This window comes from Notamacropus eugenii, chromosome 5 (genome assembly GCF_028372415.1).
Source record: "Notamacropus eugenii isolate mMacEug1 chromosome 5, mMacEug1.pri_v2, whole genome shotgun sequence".
Lineage (NCBI taxonomy): Eukaryota > Metazoa > Chordata > Mammalia > Diprotodontia > Macropodidae > Notamacropus > Notamacropus eugenii.
Genome location: NC_092876.1, coordinates 61,660,147 through 61,672,314, shown reverse-complemented (window position 1 = coordinate 61,672,314; position 12,168 = coordinate 61,660,147). Strand labels below are relative to the sequence as shown.

At 42.6% G+C, this 12,168-nt stretch overlaps 1 protein-coding gene across 1 annotated transcript in view; it reads left to right on the top strand.

The window, feature by feature from the left end:
- The first annotated feature begins 8,029 nt into the window (after positions 1-8,029).
- RAP1GAP (RAP1 GTPase activating protein) overlaps positions 8,030-12,168 on the top strand; it is a 45,421-nt gene continuing 41,282 nt past the window's right edge. Inside the window, exon 1 of the mRNA XM_072609199.1 lies at positions 8,030-8,123. The gene's annotated coding sequence lies outside the window, so the exon portion shown is untranslated. The remainder of the gene's footprint in view (positions 8,124-12,168) is intronic.

Sequence of the window (12,168 nt, the reverse complement as noted above, 5' to 3'; positions counted from 1 at the left end):
TTTCATAGGGATAAATATAAAATCATCTACTCAGATTTTTAAAAAACCAGCTTCCCAAGGACAAGATAAGAGAGGCACAGCAAGACAGCAATTCTTCTGAAAAAAAACTGTGGAGCTTAGTGAATTGCAAGTTCAGTTTTTCTTCAAGTGTGGTAATGACAAGCCAGAAAACTAGTGAATCTTAGCCTGCATTAAGAGGGAGAGGGAGCAAGAATTTATCAAGTGCCTACTATGTTCTAGGCACTTTACAAATACTGTAGGATTTGATCCTCACAACAAGCCTATGAAATAAGTGTTTTTATTATTCTCATTCTGCCACTGAGGAAACTGAGGCAGCCAGTAGTTCAGTCATTTGCCCAGGTCATATAGCTAGTATGTGTTTGAGGCTGGATTTGAACTCAGGTCTTCCTGACTCCAGGTTCAGCATTGTATCCACTGTTACCTAGCAGTTTTAGAGGAACACATTGCCCAGAGCTAAGGGGGTGATAGTCCCACTGTCCGTTGCCCCACTCAGACCACAGCTGAAGTGCTGGGTTCAGTTCTGGCCCCCACAGCTTAAGAAAGATATTGATAAGGTGGAGAGGGTCTGGAAGAGGTCAGCCAGGAAAGTGAAAGGTCTTGAGTCCATGACATGTGAGAATCAGGTAAAGGAACTGGGGAGACTCCACCAAGAGAAGAGAAAACTCTAGGGGAACAGAACTGCTGAATTCAAGAAAGGCAACAAGCATTTATTAAGTGTTTATTATATACCAGGCCCTGTGCAAAGCACTTTGACAGGTACCTGAAGGGCTGTCTGAGGAGAGATTTAATTTGTTCTGCTTGGCCCAAGAGGACCGATCCAGGTGGTGACTGCAAAGAGACAGTTAAAGTTCAACATTAGAAAAAACCTCCTCCCAATTAGAGCTACCCCGCAGTGACCTGGGCTACTTGGAGAGGTGGGGAGCTTTGTTTCAGCGAAGATCTGTAAGCAGACTAGATTTCTACATATGGTCATGGGGATTCCTTTGCAGGCACAGGTTGGCATACCAAGGTCCCTTCCAATTTTGAGATTTCATGGTTCTGGGAAATTGAGGCCCAGAGAGTGGAAAAGTCACTGGATCTGAATACACAGTTATTTCCTCTCTACCTTGCAGTCATCTTCCAGACTGTTTCCATTCTCCTTTCGCCAAAGGGAGTTGATTGAACTTTGCTAGTGGGATGGAGCATCCTCTTTTCTTTCCCCTACTCTTGTCTGGAACCTCTTCTCTTCCTCTTTGTGGGCTTTAGAATTGTAGACCTTTCGACCTAGAAGGGTTCTCAGAGGTCATATAATACAACTCCTCCTTTTAAAAATGAGGGATCTAATGGGTGAAGAAGTGACTTATTCAAAGTAAGTAAATGGAGGAGTCAGAACTGGAATCCAGATGTTTTGGTTTATGTCTCAGTTCCCACTGAATATACTGGATGGGCTTCCTTTGAGGTGAGGGGAGTGGTCCCTCTGCCCGGCCTCTCTCACAGGCTGTGGGGATATAATGAGACAGTGTAGGTGATAGGGCCTGGCAAAGAGTAAAAAGCCCTGGGAGGCATGATAGTGATGGTGGCTGCTGTTATTTCAGATTCTGAGATAGGAGGGAAGGGAAGGGGCAGGAGGAGTGTTGCCAGGAAACAGATGAGCCACCACCATCCACTCTACTTCCCATTCCAAGCTTATCCAGCCTCACCTGGGAACGTAGGTGATATCTGGACAGCCCTTTCAAACCCAGGCTCTCAACTGCCTCACTCTGACCTTGGGCAAGGTGAGAACTGGAGTCCTGGGACAGGTGCCAAGTGATCAGCTTGGGAAGCAGATACCAAAGGTGACCTGGGAACAGGACTTTGTGGGCAGTCCCAGCTTCAGCAGGAGGAAATGTTGATACTTTAAAGCCCAGCTCACACAATGCCTCCTACAGGAAACCTTCCCTTATTCCCCTGGGACTTGACATCAACCTCTCTTCTATCTCTTTCTGATGCACTTTTCAGCTACCATTGTGTATCATGGCCCAGTCTTAACTAAACTGTGTGTCTTCCTCACCATGTCTGCATACAGCTGGTGCATAATAGATGCTTGCTAAATGAATGAATGAGGGTCAGGACAGGATATAGGTACAGGCACTAACAGAGATACCACACTGAGGGCTGACTTATTTATTCACAATTCAACAAACACTCACTGAGCACCTACTATTTGCAGACTTTCTATATAGGCTGCTTAGAGAAGTTAGCCCACATCAGGATTCTCAGATAGCTTGGCCCTCTCCACTGGAGGTTCCCTGCTTCGAGCTGCCTCTCCTTCCATGAGCCCCATCAGAGAGGCGAGGGCTGAATTGGGAGTCAGAGTTGGAACCCAGATTCTGCCACTTACTAGCTATGTTATTTTAGACACATTGTTTCATTGCTGTCTTATAAAATAAGGAGGTTAGACTAGATCTAGACTACTATGATCCCTTCCAGCTCTGAATCTATGATGCTTAGAGAAATGGAACACATTATGCCATGAATCTGAACAATGGGATTAGGAAGGTAAATCTAGACAGAGAAGCAAAAGCATTTGGTTTTTTAGAGATGGGGAAAGGGACGGACAGATGAGATGGAGAGAGAAAGATTTTAGACTAGGTTGGAGAGGGATGAAGGGAGAGAGGGAGAGAAGGAAGGGTCAGGGAAGGGATGAGGAAATTGAGAAGGGATGAAGAGGTAGGGAGAGGTCAGGGAAAGGGGTACTAGAGTTGAGGGACTGATGGAGAGTCTGGGATGGGGATGCCAGACTTGAGGGAGGGATGATAATATTAGTGGAGAGACTGAGGGAAGGATGAAAAGGTCTAGGGAGAGCAGCCAAAGCTAGAGGGAGAAATTCAGAGTTTGGAAGGGAGACTGAGGATAGAAAGATTGGGAGAGGGAAAACAGATTGGGGAGGGAGGATTCAGAACTTGGAGGAATAAGGATGTTGGGTGAGTGATGAAAAGGCTGGGGGAGGGATGGATAGGTCATAGGGTAAATAGATCTAGAGCTGAGAGGGTTCCCAGAGTCGAAACCCCTTATTTGACCAATGAGAAAACTGAAGCCTCCAGGGGATAAGTGACTCACCCAATGTCACACAGTAGTAAGTTCCAGGGGTAGGATTTGAATCCAGGTCCTTTGACTAAATCCAGTGCTCTTTCCACTGAGGGAAAGAAAAGGAGTTTGGAGGAGGGAAGATAGAGAAATTGAGGCAGGAATGGATCACTTTGAGGAGAGATTCAGAGGCTTGGAGAGACCTTGTGAGGGGGAATGGAGAAGTTAACCTGCCCCCAGGGCCTCTTCCCTTAGCATAGCTCTTCTGGGCTTGGCCTCTGTCGCAAGAGAAAGCCACCTCAGACAAGGGGTCCCTCCTCACTTCCCCTATCACACAAGTGCTAAGCCAGACGACTTCTGGACGTCAGCAAAGCCTCCCTGTCTAAAAAGAAGTCCTCCCCAACCAGGACCACAGAAGCTCCAAAGTTTCCAAAGCCAGATGGGAGTTCAAGGTAAACACTCACTTCTCCAGAATCCTCTTTTAAATCACCAGCACTGGAAAGTAAATGAACTTATCTGATACAGCTTTCCTAGCAGGAGAAGCCCAGGCAGCCTGAAAGTGTCTGGGAGCCTAAGAGAGGGGAGAGAGAAAAGGGAGAAGTTGGTGTGTGATGAAAAGAGCACTAACCCAGAGGCCAGGAAATGTGAGTTCTAAATCTGCCTGCATTGCTGGTCATGACTTTGGGCAAGTCACTTCCATTTGCTGGGCATCACGCAAAGTGAGAGGATTGGGTTAAATGTCCCAGGGGACCTCCCAGCTCTGGCATCCTCTGTTCTAAGCCCCTTCACATCTCTGACATTCTATGTTCTAAGAGCCCTCCCAGCTCTGACATTCTGTGTTCTAAGTTTCCTCCCAGCTCTGACATTCTGTGTTCTAAGTTTCCTCCCAGCTCTGACATTCTGTGTTCTAAGTTTCCTCCCAGCTCTGACATTCCATATTCTAAGGGCCTCCCCAACTCTGATGTTCCATGTTCTGAGGTTCCTCTTGGTGCCAAGATTCTATGTTCTAAATTCTCCTGCTTCTAATATTCTTTTTTTTTCTTCCTGAGGCAGTGTCTCAGCAGGTCATTTAAACTCTGAACCTCAGTTTCCTCTTCTGTAAAATGAGGACAATAATAGCACTCAGCTCGTGGGATTTTTATGAGGAGCAAATGAGATAATGTGTGTAAAGTACTTTGCATTTTACCTACAGCATTATATAAGTATATGTAAATGTCACCTGTTATTTTTATTAATGGTGGTAACAATTAATAATTAATAACATATTAACTTTAGCATTCTTCATTCTAAATGAATGCTGAATTTGAAATCCAGAATCCTAGACCTTCTAATCCTAGATTTTGCGTCTTGGCTCCAACATTTAACTAGTTGTGTGACTACAGGCAGGTCATTTAACCTCTCTTAGCCTCAGTTTTCTCATCTGTAAAATGGGTCTAGTAAACAGGTAGTCCTTACCTTGCAGGGCTGTTGGGATCAACAAATGAGATGATGTGTAAGGCTCTTTTTAAACTGAAAGGAAGGATGTGTACGTACTAGTGACAATAATTACGATAATGTCCTAAGGCCCTTCCCATTCTCCCATTCAGTCTTTGAATCTTCTTGGTCCTGCCTGGGCTAGGAACAAACGTTTCCTGAGCAGCTGCTCTCTGGGAGGCCAGGGTGGAGAGGATGAGGGGGGAATCACCTGGGTTCCTCCACCCTCTATATTAGGCTGGAGTCCCTGGCAGCCCCCTCCTAGTCTCAGGGTGTGAGAGTCTCAGGCTGCCTAGAGTGGGAGTGACTCAGGCTGAAGATGGTGAGACTACACCCACTCCTGACTCATGTTCGGCTGGGCGGGTGAAGCCTCAGTGTTCTCCTTGGGGTAAGGAGGACATCCCCCACACCCAAGCCGGCCTGGCATCAGGTTGTAGCTCATAGTGTCCAGGAAGACATCCCATTCCAACACCAAGTGTCTATTTAGGAAGGATGAGGCCAGAGGAACCCACCCACCCAAACCCTCCCCAGGACTGACACTTCTTCCCTGGAAAAGGGCAGGGTTCCTAGTCTTCCCTTGCCAGACAATTATATATCTCTGGATTTAGGTTATAGACCAGGGGTGGGGAACCTGTAGCCTTGAGGCCACATGTGGCCCTCTAGGTCCTTAAGTGAGACCCTTTGACTGAGTCCATATTTCACAGAACTTCTGTCAAAGGACCTAGAGGACTTGAAGACCTAGAGGGCCATATGTAGCTTCAAGGTCCTGTGGTCACTCAAGCCTGGGAATTGTATCTGTGTCGAAGCCCTGAAGTGCTGGGAGAGGCAGGGAATCTGGGGGGCCCATGGGGAGCTGAGCATGGTGGCTGGCAGCTCTGTCCCAGTCCAGGGCAGTTTGTGGGATCCTCCATCACCCCCACTTCCCGCACCTTCCCAACCTTTACTTTTCTTCTCCTTGGAATCTTTTTTTTTAAGAATTAGAGCTAAATGTAGATTTTAGTATTTAGATTTTGAGATCATCCAGTACTATTTCCTCATTTTACAAAGGAGGAAACTATGGTCAAGTGACTTACCCAAGGTCACATAGAAGTAACAGATTTGATCCCAGGTCTTCTGACTCAAAAAGGTTATTGATGACTTGGATAAAGTCCCAAAGTTTGCAGATGACACAAAGCTGGGAGGGAGAGATAATATGCCAGATGCCAGAGTTGGCATTCAAAAAATTTTGGCCAGGCCAGGGCAGGTAGAATATAATGAGATGAAATTTAGTAGGTATAAATGTAAAATCTCACAGTTGGCCTTAAAAAATCAGTTTCACAGGAGGCAGCCAAGTGGCAAGGTAGGTATAGTATTTAACCTTGAGTCAGGAAGACATGAGTTCAAATCCTGACTCAGACACTAATTAGTTATGAGACCCTGGGTAAGTGACTTAACTTGCTTCTATTTCCTTCCCTGTAAAATGAGGTTAATGGCAACTGCGTCCTGGATTTGTTCCATGTGAATCAAATGAAATAACTTATATACAACACTTTGCAAGCCATATATCAATGACCGCTATTATTATTATGGAGGAGTAAAGAGTTCTGAAAAAAATCTGGAAGTTCTAATGGACCACAAGCTCAGTGGGAATTGGCAGCTTGACAAGCTAGCCAAAAATGCTAGTGAAGTCTCTGGATGCATTAAGAGTGGCATTGCTTCCAGGAATAAGAAAGTGATTGATATCAGCTGAGGGTACTGGGGAAGAGAAGAATGGGCACAGGGTGAAGGGGGTTGGGTAAAAGAGGGTTAGGCTTGTTCTGTTAGTCCCTGAGGGCAGTGTCAGTCACAGAGGGTGGTAGCTGAAAGATATTGTACTTGGCTTTGATCTCTGGGAAAACTTCCAAGCCATTGGAGCTGTCCATCAATGGAATGGGCCACCTCAGGAGGGAATGTCTTCTCTCTCTCTGCAGGCTAGATGACAACTCCTCAAGTCTATTATAGTTGGGATTTCTTTAGTATGTGAGTTGGACTGGGGGACCACTGAGGTCCCTTCCAACATGGCAGGCAGTCGTGCTGAGCAGGGCCTGTGGGATCAAGTGCCAGCTAAGGCTGATGCTAGTGGAAGACAATCAATGAATCAATCAACCAATCAATAAACGTTTATTAAGTGCTTACTCTGTGCCAGGCACTGTGCTAAGCATTGGGGATACAAAAAGAGGCAAAGTCAGTGCCTACTCACAAGGAGCTTACAATCCGATGGAGGAGACAGCATACACATACAAAGAAAGCTATATCTGTGGCCATTTTGTCAAGAGGCTCTTGGGATCCCCATCTGCAGGTTCTGACGTTTGGACCACTCCTCTCCTCTCGGCGCCTCCCTCCTTCATCATTTCCAGGCTGCATTTTGTCCTCCTCATTTCTCTCTTACTGGTTCATCTTTGCTTCCTTTGCTGATTTCATCCCAATTCTCTGCCATCTATGCCCTCAATGACATCTCCTCTTCAACCTTTTCCCTTGAAATTCTTATCCACTTCCATGGCCTTTACCACCATCTTTATATAGGTGGCTCCCAAATCTTTATTTCTAGCCCTAGTCTCACTTTTGAGCCCCAGCCCCACATCCCCAGTTGTTTGGGGGAAATCTCTTCACCCAGATTTCCCAAGGGCTTCTCAAACAACATACCCAAGCCTAAATTCAGGATCTTTTCCCCCAAAGCCACCCTTCCATCTGATGTGACTGCTTCTGTCTATGGGGCCCCCATTCACCAGGTCCTCCCTGTCTAAGACCTCTTTCCTAGTCCTGGATTCTTCCCTCGCCTTCACTATATCCAATTAGTGACCAAATCCTAGTGATTTTATCTCTGTGGCATCCTTCCTCTCCATTCCCACAGCTACTAAAGTCCCCTCCGACACCCTAGCCCCAACTGGACCATTGTAATAACCTCCTAACAAATCTTACCTATGGGCTATCCATGGAAAGAACAAAACCATGTCATACTGGAGAGACCCCAATGAGTTCTGGATTGACATTTATCCCTCTAGTAGAGAACTCTCCCTGGCTGAGCATTGGGTGTATGTGGGGGGCTTTGGGTCCTAAAACCTTTCACTCTTTTTCCTTCTAGCCACAGGAGGTCAAGAGCTCCCCTTATTAAATGAATTTTGACCCTAAACCTTGCAGATGTCTTCACCTAGGTGGTGCAGAGGCTAGAGCATCAGGAAGACTTGAGTTCAAATATGATCTCTGACATTTACTAGTTGTATGACCCTGGACAAGTCATTAACCCTCTCTTTGCCTCAGTTTTCTCATCTGTAAAGTGGGGATGATAATCTCTAACTCCCTGAAGGTTGTTGTGAGAATCAAATAAAATAATTGTAAGGTTCTTAGCATAGTGCCTGGAGCATAGGAAGGGCTGTATAAGTGTTAGCTCCGCTTAGTTTCATACTTCTGAATCTTCCTTTCATTCTTCTCTACTTGGGGCTCATTCTGACCTCTTGTTCTCTTTCTCTTACAGGAGAAGTGATGGGCCAAGCCAGCCCTTCCCTCGTATATTAGACCTGCCCCAAGTGGACTCTGCTCCTCCCTATACAGCTTCCCTCTATCCCAAGGTAAGGTGACCTCTCCTCCCCATCTCAGGAAACTTTTCAGTGAGGAGGTGGTGGGGGATGGAATGGGGTGAGTGATGATTCAATGAGGTTGACCTGAATTTTTCACAACCCCAGGGGATGGGCTTAGTGACAAAGCATCAGAGTCAGGGGAATCCGGGTTTGAATCCTGACCCTGTCACTTACTAGCTGGGTGATTTTGGGCAAGTGACTTCTCTCTTTACAGATTCTCCTTATCTGTAAAGTGACAATGATGGGATTGATCTGGATGAACTCTGAAGTTCCACCTGGCTCTAGATCTATGACCCTATGACCTTTCTGAGCCTCAGTTTCCTTATCTTTAAAATGGGGGCAATACTATTTACATTGCCTATATAACTCCCCAGGCTGTTATGAGGAAGACAATTTTTTTTGTCCCGTAAGTGTTATAGAAGAGGGAGCAGTTATTATAGTATCATCATCATCATCATCATCATCATCATTCACTGTCACTAGTCTTCTGGTTCTTGGCAGTGTGGTACAGTGGTGGTGCAAGGATGGAGTGCTGGGCTTGGAGTCATGAAGACCTGAGTTCAAATCCAGCCTCAGATAATTCCTAGCTGTGTTACCTTGAGCAAATTATTAAATCTCTGTTTGCCTCGGTTTCCTTAACTGTAAAATGGAGTTCATAACCCTTGCAAGGTTATGAGAATCAAAGGAGATAATATGTATAAAGTAAGCTTGATACAGTACCTGGCACATAGTAGGTACAAATAAATGCTTATACCCTTCTCCTTCTCCTAAGGCCCCTCCCAGCTCTGACATTCTGTATTCTTTTTTTTTAAATCTGTTTTTAAATATCAACTAAAGTTTTATTTTAAAGAATATTTTTGGGGGGAATAGTATTTTATTTTTTTCAATTAAATGTAAAGATAGTTTTCAACATTTATTTTTATAAGATTTTGAGTTTCAAAATTTTTCTCCCTTCCTCCCTTCTTTACCCCCTCTCCAAGACGGCAAGCAATCTGATAGAGGTTATGGATGTACAATCATGGAAAAGTATTTCCACATTAGTCAGGTTGTGAAACAAGGAACAGAACAAAAGGGAAAAGACACAAAAAAGTAAAAATAGTGTGTTTCCAACTGCATTCAGATTCCGGATGTAGACAACATTTTCCATCATGAGTCTTTTGGAATTGTCTTGGATCATCGCATTGCTGTGAACACCTAAGTCAATCATAGGTGATTGTTCCACAATGCTGCTGTTACTGTGTACAGTGTTCTCCTGGTTCTGCTCACTTCACTCAGCATCAATCAGTTCATGTAAGTCTTTCTAGGTTTTTCTGAAATCCACCTGCTCGTCATTTCTTATAGCACAATAGTAATCCATTACATTCATATACCACAACTTGTTCAACCATTCATAGATTGATGGGCATCCCCTCGATTTCCAGTTCTTGGCCTCCACAAAAAGAGCTGCTACAAATATTTTTGTACTTGTAGGTCCTGTTTCCTTTTTTAATTATCTCTTTGGAATACAGACCTAGTAGTGGTATTGCCGGATCAAAGGGTATGCACAATTTTATAGTCCTTTGGGCATAGTTCCAAATTGCTTTCCAGAATGGTTGGCTCAGTTCACAACTTCACCAATAATGCATTAGTGTCTCAGTTTTCCCACATCTTCTCTAACATTTATCGTTTTCTTTTTCTGTCATATTAGTCAATCTGATAGGTATAAGGTGGTACCTCAGAGCTGTTTTAATTTGAATTTCTCTAATCAATAGTGATTTAGAGCATTTTTATGTGACTTTAGATAGCCTTAATTTCTTCATCTGAAAACTGCCTGTTCATATCCTTTGACCATTTATCAATTGCGGAATGACTTGTATTCTTGCAAATTTGACTCAGCTCTCTATATGTTTGAGAAATGAGGTCTCTATCAGAAACACTTTATCAAAAATCATTAGGGAAACTGGTCTGTAATTTTCTTTCTCTGTTTTGGTTCTTCCTGGTTTAAGTATCAGCATCATATTTGTGTCATAAAAGGAATTTGGTAGGATTCCTTCACTTATTTTTCTAAATAGTTTCTGTAGTATTGGAATTAATTGTTTTTTAACTGTTTGGTAGAATTCACTTGTAAACTCATCTGGCCCTGGAGATTTCTTTTCTTAGGGAGTTTTTTCTTTTCTTTTTTTCAATTTCTTTTCTAAATTGGAGTTATTTAAATATTTTGTTTCCTCTTTCGTTAATATGGGCAGTTTATGGTTTTGTAAATATTCATTCATTTCACTTAGATTGTCAGATTTATTGACACACAGTTGGGCAAAATAGCTCCTAATTATTACTGTAATTTCCTCTTCATTGGCAGTGAATTCATCGTTTTCATTTTTCATACTGGCAATTTGGTTTTCTTTTTTTAAAAAATCAAATTAACCAAAGATTTATCTGTTTTATTGGTTTTTTCCCTATAAAACCAGTTCTTAGTTTTATTTATTAGTTTAATAGATTTCTTGCTTTCAGTTTTAGTACTCTCTTCTTTGAGTTTCCTGAATTTTTAATTTGGTCTTTTTTCTAGCTTTTTAAATTGCATGCCTAGTTTGTTCATCTGCTTTTTCTCTGTTTTATTTATGTAAGCATTCAGAGATAAAATTTCCCCAAGTACTGCTTTGGCTGCAATCCATAAATTTTGGTATGTTTCTCATTATTGTCATTCTCTTTGATGAAATTATTGATAGTTTCTATGATCCGTGTTTGACTTACTCACTTTTTAGGATTAGATTATTTAATTTCCAATTAATTTTTAATCTATCTGTGGCCCTTTATTATATGCAGTTTTTGCTTCATCGTGATCTAAAAATGATGCATTTAATATTTTTGCATTTGATTGTGAGGTTTTTATGCCCTAACACATGGTCAGTTTTTGTGTAGCTGCCATGTACTGCTGAGAAAAGGGTACATTCTATTCCCATTCAATTTTCTTCAAGGGTCTATCATATCTAACTTTTCTAAAATTCTATTCACCTCCTTAACTTCTTTCCTGTTTATTTTGTGGCTAGCTTTATCTAGTTCTGAGAGGGGGAGATTGAGGTCTATTTCTTCCTGTAACTCACTTAATTTCTCCTCTAAGAATTTGGATGCTATATCACTTGGTGAATATATGTGTAGCATTGATATTACTTCATTATCTATGGTACCTTTTAGCAAGATGTCGTTTTCTTCCTTGTCTCTTTTAATCAGATCTATTTTTGCTTTTGCTTTGTCTGAGATCAGGACTTCAGCCAAAGCAAAACATATTTTCCTGCAGTCTTTCACCTTTACTCTATGTGTGTCTGTGCCTCAAATGTGTTTCTTATAAACAACATATTGTAGGATTCTGGTTTTTAATCTGCTCTGCTATATGCTTCCATTTTATGGGAGAGTTCATCCCATTTGCATTCACAGTTATGATTACTGTGTATTTCCCTCCATCCTTTTTCGTATACTTTTCTCTCTCTCTCTCTCTTTTCACTCTGCTCCTCCTCACCAGTGTTCTGCTTTTGACCACTGCCTCCCTCAATCTGCCCTACCTTCTTATCAGCCCCCCACCCTTTTCTTTTCTTCTTCCTCTCCTACTTCCCTATAGGGTAAGAAAGATTTCTTTATCCAAATGAATCTATATGTTATTCCTGCTTTGAGCCAAAGCCAATGAAAGTAAGATTCAGACAATGCTCACTCCCTCCCTTCTTTCCCTCTGCTGTAATAGGCCTTTCATGCATCTTCATGTGATATAATTTACCCCATTCTGCCTCCCCCCTTTCCTTTTCTCCAAGTACAATCCTTTTTTTAACCCCTTAATTTTTTAAAATCATAACATCAAAATCGACTTATGCCCACATCCTCTAAGTATACTCATTCTAATAGTGACACAGTTTTTAAGGGTAACAAGTATTATCTTCCCATATAGGGATGTAAACAGCTTAACCTTATTGAATAACATGGTTTTTTTTCTTTCCTAGTTACGTTTTTATGCTTCTCTTGAGTCTTGCCTTTGAAGATCAAATTTTCTGTTCAGCTTTGGGTCTTTTCCTGA